Source organism: Stegostoma tigrinum, chromosome 8 (genome assembly GCF_030684315.1).
Source record: "Stegostoma tigrinum isolate sSteTig4 chromosome 8, sSteTig4.hap1, whole genome shotgun sequence".
Classification (NCBI taxonomy): Eukaryota; Metazoa; Chordata; class Chondrichthyes; order Orectolobiformes; family Stegostomatidae; genus Stegostoma; species Stegostoma tigrinum.
In genome coordinates, this window is record NC_081361.1 from 6,209,814 (window position 1) to 6,229,299 (window position 19,486).

The following is a 19,486-nucleotide window of genomic DNA, read 5'->3' on the forward strand; positions in this document are numbered from 1 at the left end:
GATTAATTTAGGCATTATACCAGTTTTTGGGTGGGCCAAATTAGGTTATAATAGTTTGTGGCAGGGCAGTTAGAATAATGGACATCAGTTGAAACATTTTGATGAACAAAGATGGTAATTGATCAAAATGAAACAGAAATTTGATGAGGGCATTTAAAAAAGATGTGTATCTTCAAATTTCAAAGTCTTAAGCAAATAAATAGGTCAACGTTACCAAAACATCCTGCTGCTGTGCAACTTGTATATGCTATATTTATGATTTATCATCATTACAAAGACTAAATGTGACAAACAAACATGAATGTACACAGCAGATAATGTTTGAATCAGTAATTATCTCAATTTACATTTTATTTCTCTGCAAGAAAAAACATGTTTCAATGCTTTTGCTGTATATTTCTTCCAATTTAACAACAATCACAACACCTAGGAACGTTGCATGTTCTTCAATACTACTCCATTTATGTGAATTACAAATTGACAATCATTCAGTAAAGCCCTTTTTAAAATTTGAAGCAAATAAAATCAGATGATGACAAGACTTTAGGGATAGACTACTTTGACAAAACCATGTGAGTAATTTTGCTAGTTCACAATTTAAAATGAAGGGGAGCTCCTCCTGGTTGAAATCTGAATTGACTATATCAGTGTTTCATCGAAATAGACACAGTGAGTGCTTCTTCTGCCCTGCACTAAGTCATTAATGCAGTCAAAAAATAGCAGCAGACCAATAATGAGAGGCCAAGGCTCTGGGGACATGGGTTCAAATCTGACCAGAGCAGCTAGTGGTACTTGAATTCAATGAATGAATCTGGATTTAAAAACCAGTCCAATGATTACCATAAAACCATTTTCAATTGCCATAAAAAATAGTTCTTTATTGGTACTCGAGGGAAGGAAAATTGCAGCCCTTATTTTTGTTTATATGTAGTTCACAACAATGTGACTGACTCTGAAATGGCTTAAGAAGCTCGTCAATTGTGCCCAACTGCTACAAAGTCTGAAAACAAGGAAAGAAAACAAAACAGACTGCCTGGCATCAACCTCAGCACCAGAAACAACAATGTTCACTCTGCAAAGTCCTCCTCATTGAAATCTGGGAGCAATAGCTAAACATGGTCTTACTGTCAGAATCATACAGTCACTGTTCCTGGATATGATCTGTCCCATTGCAGGACAGACCCAGCAGGGGCGGTGACGCAGTGGTATATTGTCAGGAGGGAGTTGACCTGGGAATCATCAACATTGATTCCACACCCTATGAAGTCTCATGGCATCAGGGAAATGAAACCTCCTGCTGATTAGCACATACAGTCCTCCAAGGGCTGAGGAATCAACTTCACCTCTACATTGAGCAAGACTTGGAGGAAGCACTGGGAATGATGACAGCATACAATGTACTCTGGGTGGGGAACTTCAAACATCCATCAACAGGAGTGGTTAGCAGCACTAAGTGAGTGAGCTGGTCGAGTTGTGAAGAACGTAACTGCTTGACTGGGTCTTTGACAGGTGGTGACAGAACCAATGGGACAGAAAAATCTCTGTTGTCGTCCTCACCAAACTACTTGTCACAGTGTATGGCACTATCATTAGGAATGACCAGGAACCTTGCGGGGAAGACCCATCTTCTTGTTGAGAACACCTTCCATCATGTTTTGTGGAACTATCACTGTGCTAAGTGGGAAGTCAAGCAATTCTATAAGTGACAGATCAAAGATAACCTCTGCAATTCAGCCACAGTCAACTGTCAAGAATGATGGCCATTTAAACAATTCGCTGGAGAAGGGTCCACAAGTATTCCCATCTTCAAAGATGAAAGAGCCCAGCACACCGGTGCAACAGGTAAGACTGCAACAATCTACACCCAGGAGTGCCAAGTTTTCCATCTCAGACTCTGCCAATAGTTCAAGCATCACAGATGCCAGTCTCCAACAAATTCAATTCACCCCAACTGATGTCAAGAAAAGGTTGAAAGCACTGGATACTACAAAGGCTTTGGGCCCAGACAATATTCCGGCAAATAGTACTGGAGGCTTGTGCTCCAGAACTTGCCGCTCCCCCTATCTAAGCTGTTCCAGTACAGCAGCAGCACTAGCATCTACCTGACAATGTGGAAAATTATCCAGATACGTTCTGTAGAAAAAAGGACAAATCCAACCCGGCCAATTACCACCCCATCAGTCTCCTCTCGATCATCAGTCAAGTGTTGGAAGGTGTCAGTAACAGAGCTTTCAAGCTGCACCTGCTCAGTGAAGCCCAGTTTTGGTTCTGCCAGGGCCACTCAATTCCCGACCTCATAACAGCCTTGGTTCAAACATGGACAAAAGAGCTGAATTCTAGAGATGAGGTGAGGATGACAGCCCTTGACATCAAGTCTACATTTAACCAAGTGGGCATCAAGGAGCCCTAGCAAAATCTAAGACAATGGGTATCGGGGGAAAACTTTCAGCTGGTCAGAGTCACTCCTGCACAAAGGGAGATGGTAGTTTGTTTAAAGTTACCACCTTAGCTGTAGGACACACCTTAAGAAGTTCCTAACAACCTATCCTCAGTCCAAATATTTTTGTATGCTTCATTCATTTCTTCTATCAGAAGATCAGAAATGGAACTTTTCGCTGATGACTGCACAATGTTCAGCACCATTTTCAACATCTCAAATACTGAAGCACATCATGTCCAAATGCAGAAGGCCTTAAATCAGTGACTTCGAGGTCAATTAAAGATGGGCAATAAATGCTAGCCTTGTCTGTGATGTCCAGACACATGAACAAAAGCTTTCTTCTGCACCAAAGTTCAATTTTTCTATCCAACATCTATACGCACATACTCCTTGACACTGGAATTGAATACTGAGTTTCTCCCTCATGACTCATCTGCACAGTAATGCATGCAGTATGAAAGTCACTCATACTAGTGCAAAAGATACAATGCATACCCCTGCAGTGTGAAACATACTGCAACGTAGGCTACAGTGCAAAGTATACAGCCAATATATGCAGTCCAAAGCATAATTAGCAAACAAAGGTGCAAAATGTTCATTAATACATGCACAACACAAAATACACAATAAGCCAGTATGAAAGGCATAAACAGTGCAAAATGTACAGATACTTGAGCACTCAACTAAAATCATACAGATTTATGCAAAACAGGACACAGTATAACAGAAACTTAAGACTCAGGCAAAGTGTACACACCAACAGGGAGAAAGGAATAATCAGGCCTATATGGAGCATATACTTGCAGAAAACTAGAAAAAGAATGAAAAAGAGAAACAGACACAAACAGGTCAGCTAGCGACAGCATTGAAACAGTGCTATAACAAAACAGACAGCGCCTCAGGAAGAGAGACAAAACTTACATTTTACTGAACAATACCACAAATATTTGAGTAGCCACTGAAAACCATAAGTAGCTTTTATTTCTTGGGATCTCTCCAAATCTTTGGTGGAATATGAGGAAGGGTTACCCTTCAAAAGGTAAGTATATTCAGGAATCTCCAACCGAGTTGGAAATCGTCAGTAAATCCCATTAAATTTGGGCAGCACTGCCCTCCTGAGGTGGATTATTTTACACTCAGTTTGGTAAATTCCTTTTTAAGTGGCCAGAGTAAATAGATTAAATTTTGACAGCTCGCGTGCAAGGGTAATCCAGGTCACACAGCAGCGATACTTAAATGCAACCCTTCAGATTCAGTCATTGAAAAAACAAATCATTGCATACACACAGACAGTTAGGATTAAGTTAGTGACTCTGAAATCAAAAACTCTGGATTACCATTCTAATTCTGCTGCTTTATTGGGTTTACTTTCTTACTAAATGTTAAAAATAAGTTTGCATTGCAATATATAATCTATGCCTGTTTGCTCCTCTGATGGCACCACAATTTAAAGGATGAAACCTAGATTCCCTGAAAAAGGAGTAATGTAATCTCACATATTTGCTGAGAATCCACCTTTGTGCAAACACCATAAAGATGCAAAGAACAGGCACAGAACATGGGGGAGGCAATGGCCTTGAGGTATTATTGCTAGACTATTAATCCAGAAACTCATCTAATGTTCTGGGGACCTGGATTCAAATCCCACCAGGTCAAGAGCTGGAATTTGAATTCAAAAAAGAATTTGGAGTTGATAGTCTAATGACGACCATGAACCCATTGTTGATCATTGGAAAAACCCATTTGGCTCACTAATGTCTTTTACAGAAGGAAATCTTGTCATCCTTACCTGGTCTGACCTACATGTGACTCCAAAACCACAGCAATGTGGTTGACGCTTAACTGCTTCTGAGCAATTGGGGATGGGCAATAAATTCTGGCCTAACTAGGGACACCCACATTCACTGTTTGAATAAAATAAAAAACAAGATTTCAGTTTGGCACTACATAAAAACCAAAAGAACTACAGATGCTGTAAATCAGAAACAAAAACAGAAGTTGCTGGAAAAGGTCAGCAGGTCTGGCAGCATCTGTGAAGAGAAATCAGAGTTAGCGTTTCGGGTCTGAAACGTTAACTGACTTCCCTTCTCAGATGCTGTCAGACCTGCTGAGCTTTTCCAGCAACTTCTGTCTTTTTTCCCAGTTTGGCACACCTAATCGCTTAATCACCAACTATTGGACAGAAAAGAGGTAGTAATGAAAGCTTGTAGGGAACTAGATAATGGAGTCAGTGTGACTAAAGGGAATAGTAGTCGGGGACCAGATGATGAACACAAAGGGACAGGTGGTCTGAGGTGCATTTGTTTTAATGCGAGAAGTGTAGTAGATAAGGCAGATGAGCTTAGGGCTTGGATCGGTACCTGGGAGTATGATGTTATTGCTATTACTAAGACTTGGTTGAGGGAAGAGCATGATTGGCAACTAGTTGTCCCAGGATATCGCTGCTTCAGGCGGGATAGAGAGGGAGGTAAAGGAGTTGCATTACTGGTCAAAGACAATATCACAGCTGTACTAAAGAAGGACCCCATGGAGGACTCAAGCAGTGAGGCAATATGGGTAGAACTCAGAAATAGGAAGGATACAGTAACAATGTTGAGGCTGTACTACAGGCCTCCAACAGTGAGCGTGAGATAGAGGTACAAATATGTAAACAGATAATGGAAAGGTGTAGGAAAAACAGGGTGGTGGTGAAGGGAGATTTTAATTTTCCCAACATTGACTGGGATTCACTCAGTGTTAGGGGTCAAGATGGAGCAGAATTCGTAAGGTGTGTCCAAGAGGGTTTTCTGGAGCAGTATGTATGTAGTCCAACTCAGGAAGGGGCCATACTGGACCTGGTGTTGGGGAATGAACCCGGTCAGGTGATTGAAATTACAGTAGGGGACTACTTTGGAAATAGCGACCACAATTCCACAAGTTTTGCAATACTCATGGACAAGGATGGGAGTGGTCTTAAAGGAAGAGTTCTAAACCGGGGAAGGCCAACTATACCAAGGTTCGGCAGGATCTGCGGAACGCAGATTGGGAGAAACTGTTTGAAGGTAAATCCACATTTGATATGTGGGAGGCTTTTAAAGAGAGGTTGATTAGCGTGCAGGAGAGATATGTTCCTGTGAAAATGAGGAATAGAAAAAGCAAGATTAGGGAACCATGGATGACAGGTGAAATTGTGAGACTAATCAAGAGGAAAAAGGAAGCATACAGGAGGTCTAGGCAACTGAAGACAGATGAAGCTTTGAAAGAATATGGGGAATGTAGAGCGAATCTGAAATGAGGGATTAAGAGGGTTCAGAGAGGACATGAGATATTGCTGGTAAACATGGTTTAAGGAAAATCCCAAAGCCTTTTATTCATATATAAAGAGCAAGAGGGTAACTAGAGAAAGGATTGGCCCACTTAAGGACAAAGAAGGAAAGTTATGCGCTGAGTCAGAGAAAATGGGTGATATTCTTAACAAGTACTTTGTATTGGTATTCACCAAGGAGGGGGACATGACAGACATCAAGGTTAAGGATAGATGTTTGCTTACTCTAGGTCAAGTTGACATAAGGAAGGAGGAAGTGTTGGGTATCCTAAAAGACATTAAGGTGGACAAGTTCCCTGGTCCGGATGGGATCTATCCCAGGTTATTGAGGAAAGCGAGAAAGGAAATAGCCGGAGCCTTAACAGATATCTTTGCAGCATCCTTAGACACGGGTGAGGTTCCGGAGGACTGGAGACTTGCTAATGTTGTTCCCTTGTTTAAGAAGGGTAGCAAGGATAATCCAGGTAATTATCGACCGGTGAGCCTGACGTCAGTGGTTGGGAAGCTACTGAAGAAGATACTGAGGGATAGGATCTATTCCCATTTGGAAGAAAATGGGCTTATCAGTGATAGGCAACATGGTTTTGTGCAGGGAAAGTCATGTCTTAACAACTTAATAGAATTCTTTGAGGACGTGACAAAGTTGATTGATGAGGGAAAAGCTGTAGATGTCATAACAAACGCCTTACTGAAGTCCATATACAAGGTTCCCCATGGCAGGCTGATGGAGAAAGTGAAGTCACATGGGGTCCAAGGTGTGTGCTAGCTAGATGGATAAAAAAACTGGCTAGGCAACAGGGGACAGAGTAGTAGTAGAAGGGCGTTTCTAAAATTGGAGACCTGTGACTAGTGGTGTTCCACAAGGATCTGTGCTGGGACCACGTTGTTTGTGATATACGTAAATGATTTGGAGGAAGGTGTAGGTGGTCTGATCAGCAAGTTTGCAGATGACACTAAGATTGGTGGAGTAGCAGATAGTGAAGGAGACTGTCAGAGATTACAGCAGAATATAGATAGACTGGGGAGTTGGGCAGATAAATGGCAGATGGAGTTCAGTCCAGGCAAATGCGAGGTGATGCATTTTAGAAGATCTAATTCAAGAGCGAACTATATAGTAAATGGAAAAGTCCTAGGGAAAATTGATGAACAGAGAGATCTGAGCGTTCAGGTCCATTGTTCCCTGAAGGTGGCAACGCAGGTCAATAGGGTGGTCAAGGTGGCATACGGCATGTTTTCCTTCATCGGACGGGGTATTGAGTACAAGAGTTGGCAGGTCATGTTAGTTGTACAAGACTTTGGTTTGGCCACGTTTAGAGAACTGTGTGCCGTTCTAGTCACCACATTACCAAAAGGATGTGGATGCTTTGGAGAGGGTGCAGAGGAGGTTCAGCAGGATGTTGCCTGGTATGGAGGGTGCTAGCTATGAAGAGAGGTTGAGTACATTAGGATTATTTTCATTAGAAAGACGGAGATTGAGGGGGGGACCTGATTGAGGTCTACAAAATCATGAGGGTATAGACAGGGTGGATAGCAAGAAGCTTTTTCCCCAGAGTGGGGGACTCAATTACTAGGGGTCATGAGTTCAAAGTGAGAGGAGGAAAGTTTAAGGAAGATACGCGTGGAAAGTTCTTTATGCAGAGGGTGGTGGGTGCCTGGAACGCGTTGCCAGCGGAGGTGGTAGACGCAGGCACGTTAGCATTTTTTAAGATATATCTGGACAGGTACATGGATGGACGGGGAGCAAATGGACACAGACCGTTGGAAAACAGATGACAGGTTGGACAGAGGATCTCGATCAGTGTAGACTTGGAGGGCCGAAGGGCCTGTTCCTGTGCAGTAATTTTCTTTGTGCTTTGTTTTGTTTTTATCACTCCCATGTCCAAACGTTTTGGGTTCTAACACTCTAGAAACTGGATGTGAGTTTGCTTGCGGAGCTCCAAGGTTCGTTTTCAGACGTTTCGTCACCACTCTAGGTAACATCATCAGTGAGCCTCCGACGAAGCGCTGGTGTTATGTCCCGCTTTCTATTTATCTGGTTAGGTTTCCTTGGGTTGGTGATGTCATTCCCTGTGTTGGTGATGTCATTTCCTGTTCTTTTTCTCAGGGGATGGTAGATTGGCTCCAAATCAATGTGTTTGTTGATGGGGTTCCGGTTGGAATGCCATGCTTCTAGGAATTCTCGTGCATGTCTCTGTTTGGCTTGTCCTAGGATGGATGTGTTGTCCCAATCAAAGTGGTGTCCTTCCTTATCTGTACGCAAGGATACTAGTGATAGTGGGTCATGTCGTTTTGTGGCTAGTTGATGTTCATGTATCCTGGTGGCTAGCTTTCTGCCAGTTTGTCCAATGTAGTGTTTGTCACAGTTCTTGCAAGGTATTTTGTAGATGACGTTCGTTTTATTTGTTGTCTGTATAGGGTCTTTTAAGTTCATTAGCTACTGTTTTAGTGTGTTGGTGGGTTTGTGGGCTACCCTGATGCCAAGAGGTCCGAGTAGTCTGGCAGTCATTTCAGAAATGTCTTTGATGTAGGGGAGAGTGGTTATGGTTTCTGAGCCCGTTTTGTCTGTTTGTTTGGGTTTATTGCTGAGGAATTGGCGACAAATAAAATGAACGTCATCTACAAAATACCTTGCAAGAACTGTGACAAACACTACATTGGACAAACTGGCAGAAAGCTGGCCACCAGGATACATGAACATCAACTAGCCACAAAACGACATGACCCACTATCGCTCGTATCCTTACATACAGATAAGGAAGGACACCACTTTGATTGGGACAACACATCCATCCTAGGACAAGCCAAACAGAGACATGCACGAGAATTCCTAGAAGCATGGCATTCTAACTGGAACTCCATCAAACACATTGATTTGGAGCCAATCTACCATCCCCTGAGAAAAAGAACAGGAAATGACATCACCAACGCAAGGAAACCTAACCAGATAAATAGAAAGCGGGACATAACACCAGCGCTTCGTCGGAGGCTCACTGATGATGTTACCTAGAATGGTGACGAAACGTCAGAAAACGAACCTTCCAGCTCAGCGAGCAAACTCACATCCAGAACCTCAACCTGAGCTACAAATCTTCTCAAAACTCTAGAAACATAAGTACATACCCAAGACGGACACTGCAGTTCAATGCTGAGGGAATTGTGCTTTCAGAGCTGCTGTCTTTCAGATAACATTAAAGGGAAATCTGGGCAGAGTAAAATATTCCATTATACTTTTCAAAGGAGGGCAGGGGAGTTCATCCTGCTGTCCTGGTTCTCATCTGGTTGGGATGTCACGCTCTAGTTGTACAGGACGCTAGTGACACCACGTTTGGGCTAGCGTGTACAGTTCCAGTCACCCTGCTTTAGGAAGGATATTGTTAAATTGGAGAGGGCTCAGGAAGGGTTTACTGCTGTTGAGAACCGACTTCTTTCACTGGACAGTAGAGCCTGAGGGCTGACCTTAGAGGTTTATAAAATCATGAAAGGCCTATTGTTAAGGCGAGAGGAGAAAGATTTAAAAGGGACTTGAGGGGTAACTTTTTCCACACAGAGGGTGGCTTGTGTCTGGAATGAGCTGCCAGAGGAAGTGGTAAATACTTATACAGTTATAAAATTTAAAAGACATTTAGATAGGTACACGAACAATAAAGGTTTAGGGGAATATGGGCCAAATGCAGGCAAATGGGACTAGTTTAGGTTAGAAAACGTGGTCTGCATGAACAAGTTGGATTGAAGGATCTGATTTTGTGCAGTACGGCTTTCTATAATAAAATCCAATTGTTATTGAAGAAAGGCGAGAGGGAGAAGCCAGGCTATCAAAGAAGTTTACTTAACAACTGCTGTCAGGAAATTTCTAGAGTCTGTAATCAAGGAGAGGATAAGTGAACACATTGAAAATTTTTAGTGAACCGGAGAGAGGCGGCATGGATTTGTAAAGAGTAGGTCAGGCCTGACAAATCCAAATGAATATTTTAAACAGCTGACTGAAATAAATGACGGTGTTAGGATGCAGAAGGAGGTCATTCAGCCCACTGTGTCCACAATTGTTCTCCAAACAAGCATTATGCCTTAGCGCCATTATCCTACCTTTCCCTGAAGTCTTACAAATTAGATCATCATTTAAATAAGAACAATAATCCAATGCCCTTTCAAATACCTCATTTGACTCTGTTCTATTAGACTTGCGGCAGTGCGTTCCAGACCCAAACATATAGTGAAACAGCCGTACGTATGATTTGTATGGATTTACAGAGGGAGTGTGATAATACTCTTCTTAGAAGAATTTAGCTAAATTTTAATAAATAGGATTATTGACTTATTTAAGAAACATGCTGAGCAACCAATCGAGGAGAGTGGGGAATAATGGGCAGGTACTTCCATTGACAGAGTCTGGTGCAGGGGTATCCAGAAAGAATGTGTTGGAAGTTTACCAATTCACCATAGTTATCAAAGACTTCGATGCTGAGATACAAAGACATGGATCCAAATTTGCTGATGCCACAAGGATAGCCAGTGGTGTAATGGTAATGTCTCCAGTCCAGCAATCCAGAGGCTCAGACCCAAATGTTCCAGAGTCAAATTTAAATTCAATTAGCTATTAAATCTGGAATAAAAAGACTAGCTGCAGTCACAGTCATCATGAAATGGCAATTCTATAATTAAAATTTTCTCACCGTTTAGAAAATAGTCCATGCCTGTATTCTTCTCTTGCACTTTGGAAAAAAGAATACAGGCATGGGCTATTTTCTAAACGATGAGAAAATTCATAAAGCCGAAGTACAAAGGGATCTGGGAGTGCTAGTCCAGGATTCTCTAAAGGTTAACTTGCAGGTTGAGTCCGTGTTTAAGAAAGCAAATGTAACATTGTCACTTATCTCAAGAGGGTTGGAATATAAAAGCAGCAATGTGCTTTTGAGACTTTATAAAGCACTAGTTAGGCCCCATTTAGAATACTGTGTCTAATTTTGGGCTCCACACCTCAGGAAGGACATACTGGCACTGGAGCATGTCCAGCAGAGATTCACACAGATGATGCCTGAAATGGTAGGCCTAACATGTGATAAACGGTTGAGGATCCTGGGACTGTATTCATTAGAGTTCAGAAGGTTGAGGGGAGACCTAACAGAAATATTCAAGATAATGTATGGCTTAGAAAGGGTAGATGCTGGGAGGTTGTTTCCGTTAGGTGGGGAGACTAGGACCTGTGGGCACAACCTTAGAATTACACGGGATAAATTCAGAACGGAAATGAGGAGACATTTCTTCAGCCAGAAAGTGGTGGGCCTGCGGAATTCATTGCCACAGAGCACAGTGGGGGCCAGGACGTTAAATGCCTTCAAGGCAGAGATTGATAATTTCTTGATCTCGCAAGGAATTAAGGGCTACAGGGTAAGTACGAATAAGTGGATTTGAAAGACCCATCAGCCATGATTAAATGGCGGAGTGGACTCGATGGACCGAATGGCCTTACTTCCACTTCTATGGCTTATGGTCTTATGGTCTAAAAACCTTCAGGTAAAGAAATCTGGTATTCTTATCTGGTCTGGCTTGTAAGTGACTGCAAATCCGCAGAAATTTGGTTAACTCTTAGCTGTCCTCTGACAAGGCCCAGTAAACCACCTCAACCAAGTAACTTCAAACCAGGCAAAGGAAACAATGAAGGTGCACATTACCCACTGGACCCAGCAAATTCTCCTCAACAGGTGGAGAACTGGAAGTGCTGCACCAAGTCTACTGTGGTGTTCTTTGCCTTGCCACAGTGCATACATGGCACAGGTCCTCAATTCCTTTCAGGCTGTTTCTCAACCTCCAGAGGTCATGACACAATTGCCTTACCATTTTAGCCGATTGCCAGAAACACATTGGTGTGGTAATTCTACCTCAAAATGTCTTCAAATCCACATACTACTTAAAATCTTCTGATGTGATTTACTCACAACAGCCAGGCCTTGCACTGGTATAGCCTCTTCATATGGAAGTGCATCCAAACTCGCTTCACAGATTTGCATCCGAACCAAAATAGATACAAATTCAAAAGAGGTCATATGTGCAGAGTGACAAAAGCTTTGTCAAAGCAATGGGTTTTACAGATGGTCCTAAAGGATGGAAATCGAGCACAAATACTCAGAGAATATTTGAGAAAGAATGTAAAGATATGCAAGACCCCAGAACCCAAAGGCAAAGCCACTGATGTTGGGGTAAAGGGAAACCTGTGGGTTGAAGATAAGCAACAGGATAGGAGCAGATATAGGCAACGTTAAAGCCATGCAAATGTTTAAGTGTGCAGATGATTCATTTTTAAAATTGATGATCTGGGGAAACCGGGAGCCACTGTAACTCAATTGCTCAGTAATTTGCAGTTTGAATGGCCACACTTCATTTAGAGCGGAGTTTTTTTTTAGATCAAGCATGCAAAAATGTTCAATTAGACAGGTAACATACTACTCTTCAGCCCTATCAAGGGAAATATAATGAAACCTAGCCCAGAGAGCACACAGAACAATGAGATATTCCAGTGACTGTACAGCATGGACAACAGCGAGGTATTCCATTGACAGCAGAGTGTGGATCACACTCAGGTACTGCAGTGACAGTACAGTGTGAATTATAGTGAGATATTTCAGTGACAGTACAGCGTGGATTACAGCATGTTATGCTAATGATTACATAGTGCTGATTAAGATTTCCCAGTATCTGTACAGTGCTATTTTAAAAATTCCAAAAAGTGTATGATGAAGTATCGCACAGCAGGCTTCTCAACTCCACAGAATAAAAGAGGCAGTGATATCATGGTACATAATTGGTGGTGTCAAAAAACAGTGTAATGGTTAACTCTTGTTATAAGGACTTGAGAAATTTGTGCTATAGATGATTGGAACCACAAAATGACCTAATGGAAATGGAGACACAGTGTAATGACACCTTTCCTCTAATGCTGTCTTTCCCACCTGGCAACATGATGACGACAGCTTGACATTTTTCATTATCTTCACAGGGACATCAACTCTGCTGTCACTTTCCCCTTCTTTGAGCATTTCACTTTGTTCCAATCTCTCACCTCTTTCAAAAGTATCACTGCTGTCTTATCCTTCTTAAGTCACTGCACAACATCTGTTGTCGCATGGTCTCATTCATCCCATTATTCCAATCTCAGAGAAGACCATCTCTCAACTCTTCCATGTATCATCCCCCAACCTCCCACACACCCATCATCCACATCCCTAATCAAGCTCCTTCTGTATCTGTCCCTCGACAAGCCTAGCCTCCAATTTACTAACAACTACACTTTTCAAGTCCAAACTCTCAATCCCAAATCCCAATCCTCAGATCCTCTGTTCGCCACATTTTGGCAGCAACCGGTTTACACAACCACAGCCTCAGCTCCTCTTTTGGTGTCCTAGTCCCAATAAAGCCATTCCTCCCTCTCACTCTGACCATTCCCCTTGCTACAACTCTCATCTCCATTCATGTCATCAAAGGGACATAAATGTGAAAAGATCTGGTGAGTAACTGGTATCTCATCCACTGCCAGATCTAGCTGGGTCACTGAAACCTTTCCCGACCCTCCTCCCAGCTGTTAAAGCTGACAACTATTCCAGGATCATCATGCAATGTAAAAGAAATCCCCATTTTCTTAAAGCTTCCTTCCATCCCCTGCATGCTCACCTCCAAAAACAAGTGCAAGAAAATCATAGAGCTTCTCTGTCCCTAAAATGGAGATGATCCGATCAGCTGCCTCAGCCATGTGCCTCCATTCCACTAGGCCGCCTGAACAGATCTCCTTTAATGCTCCTCCCTGCCCAAGCCCTGAATTCACGGCTTTCTCCAGTTTCTCTCCTCATGCCCTCTCAAAGTTCACCTTGTCCAAGAGAGCCCCCTCCTGTTCCCATGATCCCATTCCCACTTTCCCCTCCTGTTCCCCATGGTCACTGCGATTGAAAACCATTCCCTCTCTTCAGATGTTGTCCCTTTCTCCTTTCAATCTGTCATCACCACCCCCACCCTCTTCAAAACAATATTCCTTTATCCCTGTGTCCTTGCAAATCAATCTCCAAGCTCCCTTTTGTCTAATCCTCATACAAGTGTGAGGTGATGCACTTTGGTAGGAGTAACCAGAAGGCAAAGTACAGGGCTAATGGTAAGATTCTTAGCAGTGTAGATGAGCAGAGAGATCTCGGTGTCCATGTACACAGATCCTTGAAAGTTGCCACCCAGGTTGACAGCGCTGTTAAGAAGGCATACAGTGTTTTAGCTTTTATTAATAGAGGGATCGAGTTCCGGAACCAAGAGGTTATGCTGCAGCTGTACAAAACTCTGGTGCGGCCGCACTTGGAGTATCATGCACAGTTCTGGTCACTGTATTATAAGAAGGATGTGGAAGTTTTCGAAAGGGTGCAGAGGAGATTTACTAGGATGTTGCCTGGTATGGAGGGAAGGTCTTATGAGGAAAGGTTGAGGGACTTGAGGCTGTTTTCATTGGAGAGAAGAAGGTTGAGAGGTGACTTAATTGAAACATATAAAATAATCAGAGGGTTAGATAGGGTGGATAGGGAGAGCCGTTTTCCTAGGATGGTGACGGCGAGCACAAGGGGGGGCATAGCTTTAAATTGAAGGGTGAAAGATATAGGACAGATGTCAGAGGTAGTTTCTTTACTCAGAGAGTAGTAAGGGAATGAAACGCTTTGCCTGCAACAGTAGTAGATTCGCCAACTTTAGGTACATTTAAGTCGTCATTGGACAAGCATATGGACGTACATGGAATAGTATAGGTTAGATGGGCTTGAGATCGGTATGACAGTTCGGCATAACATCGAGGGCCAAAGGGCCTGTACTGTGCTGTAATGTTCTATGTTCTATGTTCTAACTAGAACCTTATAAAGCCTCAGAAGCACAACGCTGCTTTTATAATCTACCTAATCTACGCGTCCCTGAATATTACAGGTAATTTAGCATGACCAATTCACCTAGCCTGCACATCTTTGGACTGTGGGAGGAAACTGGCAGACCCGGAGCAAACCCACGCAGACACAGGGAGAATGTGCAAACTCCACAGACAGTCACCCGAGGCTGGAATCGAATCCAGGTCCCTGGTACTGTGAGGCAGCAATGCTAGCCACTGATTTTCTTTCAAATTGGACAGTTTCTGTATTTTAATTGATTACTATTGAACAGAGACCTGGCAAGTTGGCAGGCTTAACATTTCTCTGATTGTCATAACTCTCATTTTTTTGAACAATGCAGCGAAGCTAACATAAAGGACAATGCATCTGCATAGTTGGTTTTAGTTGGAAAGATTAACTTAGTCAGAGAGTCATAGAGCTGTACAGCAAAAAAATAGGCCCTTAGGGGTCCATGCCAACCAGATATCCTAAATTAATCTAGACTCAGTTATCACCATTTGGCCCAAATCCCTCTTAACACTTACTACTCATATACCCATCCACAGGCCTCCTGAATTTTCTAATTGTACCAGCCTCTACCACTTCCTCTGGCAGCTCATTCTATACACAGACCCTCTGTGCGAACAAGTTGCCCCTTAGGTCCCTTTTAAATCTTTCTCCTCTCACCTTAAACCTATGCCCTCTAGGTTTGGACTTCTCCACCCCAGGAAAAAGACTGTCTATTTCCCCTTACCATGCCCCTCATGATTTTAGAAACCTCTATAAGGTCATCCTTCACCCTCCAACGCTCCAGGGAAAATAGCTCCAGCCTATTCACCCTTTCCCTGTACCTCAAACTTTGGCAACTTCCTTGCAAATCTTTTCTGAACCCTTTCATGTTTCACAACATCCTTCCTGTAGCAGGGAGGCCAGAATTGCATGTACTATTCCAAAAGTGGCCTAACCATTGTTCTGTATAGCCATAACATTATCTCCCAATTCCTATACTCAATGCACTGACCAATAAAGGCAAGCATACCAAATGCCTTCACCACTATCCTATCTACCTGCGACCTCCACTTTGAAGGAACCATGAACCTGCACCCCAAGATCTCTTTGTTCAGCAAAACTCCTGAGGACCTTACCACTAAGTGTACGAGTTCTGCACTTTTTTGTCTTTCCAAAATGCAGCACCTCACAGTTATCTAAATAAAACTCCATCTGCCACTCTCAGCCCACTAGCCCATCTAATCAAAATCCCATTGTACTCTAAGGTAACTTTCTTTGCTGTCCACTACAACGCCAATTATCGTGTCATCTGCAAACTTACTAAGCATAACTCCAATGTTCACATCCAAATCATTTATACAAACGGCAAAAAGCTGTGGACCCAGCACCGATCCTTGTGGCACACCACTGGTCACAGGCTTCCAAGTCTGAAAAGCAACCTGCCACTGCCACTGTCTTCTACCTTCCAGCCAGTTCTGTATCCAAATGGCTTGTTCTCTTCATATTCCATGTGATCTAACCTTGTTAATCAGTCAACCATGAGGAATCTTGTCAAACATCTCACTGAAGTCCATACAGATCTCATCCACTGTTCTGCCTTCATCAATCCTCTTCATTACTTATTTTAAAAAAAACTCAATCAAGTTAGTGGGACATGATTTCAATTTTCATGATATACAAAACCATGCTGACTATCCCTAATCAGTCCTTGCCTTTCCAAATACATGTAAATCCTGTCCCTCAGTTTCCCTCCAACAATATGTCCACCACTGATGTCAGGCTCACCGGTCTCTAGTTCCCTGGCTTTTCCTTTCCACCTTTCCTAAATAGTGGTACCATGTCAGCCAACCTTCTGGCACCTCACCTGTGGCTACCGATGATACAAATATCTCAGCAAAGGGCTCAGCAATCGCTTCCTTAGCTTCCCACGAAGTTGCTAATAACTGTACAGTTATTTGCTACAAACACAACAGTTCATGATCAGGCACATCAAATCTACCTCTTCAGATGGGAAACTCAATCCAATACCCCAATCACACAATTTAAGTCTGCGGATTTTGTATAGCTTGAATAGAACAGTTTTGGCATTTGTAGTTTGTTTATTTATAACACCAGGATAAGGTATAGCACAACCAACGCCAGGTTTGACTAATGCCAGACAACAATTTCAATTCCTCTCAGAAATCTGATTTCTGGAAAGAATCCTCTATTTCTCCTCTAATTGCCAGTTTACAACAGCTGCATAATTGTACCTGAATGCCTGCAAAAGGAACTTCTACACAAGGCCAAGCAAACGGACATTTACTCACTGGACCCTAATTCACTTGAACAAGTGCCAATACCTTTAAGCAATGAGTAATTTGTGACCCTCTATTTTCCCTTATTGGATGCAAATTTGTGAATGCATGTTATGAACTGTTCTATTTTGTTTAATGCTACAGAATTTTCTGTGGATCACTTTGGACTGGACATCACAGAGTTTGGAGAAACGCCATCACTAGCCATTTTCAACAGAAAATGAAAGAAAAATTAAAAACTACCTTCGAAAAGGAGGAACTTAAAATGATTCAATTCACCTTCGCCTGTAATCCACAAGACACTCCTCTGCTTTCTTTCTTCCTTGTGGACAATTCTTTTCCTGCAGCTACAGAAATGATCCAGAGTCCAAAAAAAGAAACACCTGGTTGCACACAGCACTGAACGATGGATAAAGGATAGGAGTTCCCTGTCTATCTATTGGCCCCCAAAGGTCTGGGAGTGTCTCCTTCTCATCATTTTCCTCAGAAATCACATGAAGTATGCTTTGACTAGTGATGAGGTGAAAAATATCAGCATGCGGAGATTCATCAAAATTAATACCAAATTCCATCCTGAAATGACCCGCCTCCATCTGAGACGCATGACGTGATCAGCATTGATAAGCCAAGTGAAGATATCCATGATCCATGACACCAAAGGTCATTTTGCTGTGCATGGAATTATAGCTGAAGGGACTATGTATAAGCAGAGTAGAAAAAGGGAGATTCGAGTGGACACCAAGGGAAACCTTTACCCGGTTACACATGACACATGAAGCATTCCTCTGATTAAGGTCAATGACACTGTGCACATTAATCTAGATAACAGCAAGATTACAAACTTCAAGTCTGACACAAGTAACTTGTGTATGGGTAGTGGTGGTGTTGACATGGATCATATTGGAGTTACTGCTAATCATGAGAGGCACCCTGGTTCTTTTGATCAAAGACAGAAGTTGCTGGGAAAGCTCAGCAGGTCTGGCAGCATCTGTGAGCAGAAAATCAGATAAGGGTCACCTCAATTCAGAGGGAGGGTCACTGGACCCGAAACATGAACTCTGATTTTCTCTTTGTGGATTTACAGAATCCACAGTTGTTTTGTTTTTTGATGCTGTTCCTGTAAAGGAGCTTAGTGGCAATAGTTTCACTACCAAGGTTTCCAACATTTTTGTTATTGGACAAGGTAATAAGCCATAGGTTTCCTTGTCTTGCAGAAAGGGTATCCACTTTACTATCGCTGAAGAGAGAGACAAAAGACAGGCTGCAAAATAGAGCAACAACTAAACATCTGAGAACTGTACAGTGGTTATACCACCGCCAAACAATAAGCAAAATGTTTTCTTTATATCAAAACAAACAATTTAATTCCCCTTTTCAGGTCTCAATTGAACCCGCTTCCACGAAACTCTTAGACATTGCATTCTGGATCTTAACCACTTGGTGTGTGACTGGATCATAACCACTTGGAGAGTAATAACACTTTTTATCCTGATGCTGTGGCTTCTTCTGCCAGTGACCATTGTGTTCCAGATCCTACCATCAACGGGAACATATCTCCCCTCAACTGTCCACACACCTAGTGATTTTGAAACTTCTAAACAAATCTCTTCTCAACCTTCTTTAAGGAGAACATCTAATTTTTCCAAACTACCAAGTACTAAATTATGAAGTATGCATCTTCTCTTATGCTGTTCCTGTCATGAAAATATTTGATAAGGACAAAATTTAGGGAGCTTTACTCTGTATCTTACCCTATGGTGTACCTGGGAGTAATTGATAGGGACAATATAAAAGAGTTTTTCTCTGTATCTCACCCCATGCTGTACCAATCCTGGGAATGTTTGATGGGGACAATACAGAGGAAGATTTACACTGTACTTATCCCCAAACTAGTGCCTGCCCTGGGCGTATTTGATCGGGACAATGTAAAGTGAGCTTTCCCCAATATCTGACCCCATGCTGTACCATTCCTAGGTGTGTATGATGGACAGTGTAAAGGAGCTTTGCTCTGTATTTAAACACATACTGTACCTATCCTGGGAGTGTTAAATGGGGAGAATACAGAGGGAGCTTTAATCTGCACCTAACCCGGTAATGTACTTTCTAAGTGTGTTTAATGAGGACATGATAAAGTACCATTTTAGGCACTCAAGTGTTTCATTCTTCATTGTTGTGACAATCACAAAATTATCAGCTAAAAAAGAAGCAAACTACCTTTAGTCAGTTTTTCATTCAAATTAAAATTGAGAGTGAACTAAGGAAGAAAAGCTTTGAAATGTAAATGCACTGAGCACTGTCTTGCAAGCTTACTATACTGTCAGCCTGATTATGCAGTATAATAACTGCTGAAACAGCTCTATACTGAGGAAGGAACATAAATTATAATCAACATTTAGAAAGAAGAAACAGCATATTAAAATAAACTCAGCTGCAATGTGCTAAAAATAATAAGTTAAATTTTCAAGATTGGCAATTTCAACATTTCATCATAAATTCATACATTATGCAGTAAAATCATTAGAAAATGAAAGCACTCAGCCTGCCACTGCCTTTAGCACAG

General features: G+C 42.1%; 1 protein-coding gene and 1 pseudogene across 3 annotated transcripts in view; one reads left to right on the plus strand and one right to left on the minus strand.

The window, feature by feature from the left end:
• The window catches only part of rabgap1l (RAB GTPase activating protein 1-like), a 444,915-nt gene that overhangs the window by 308,551 nt on the left and 116,878 nt on the right, over positions 1-19,486 (minus strand). The gene's annotated exons all lie outside the window — the stretch shown is intronic.
• On the plus strand, positions 1,651-18,198 carry LOC125456123 (small ribosomal subunit protein eS4, Y-like; annotated as a pseudogene).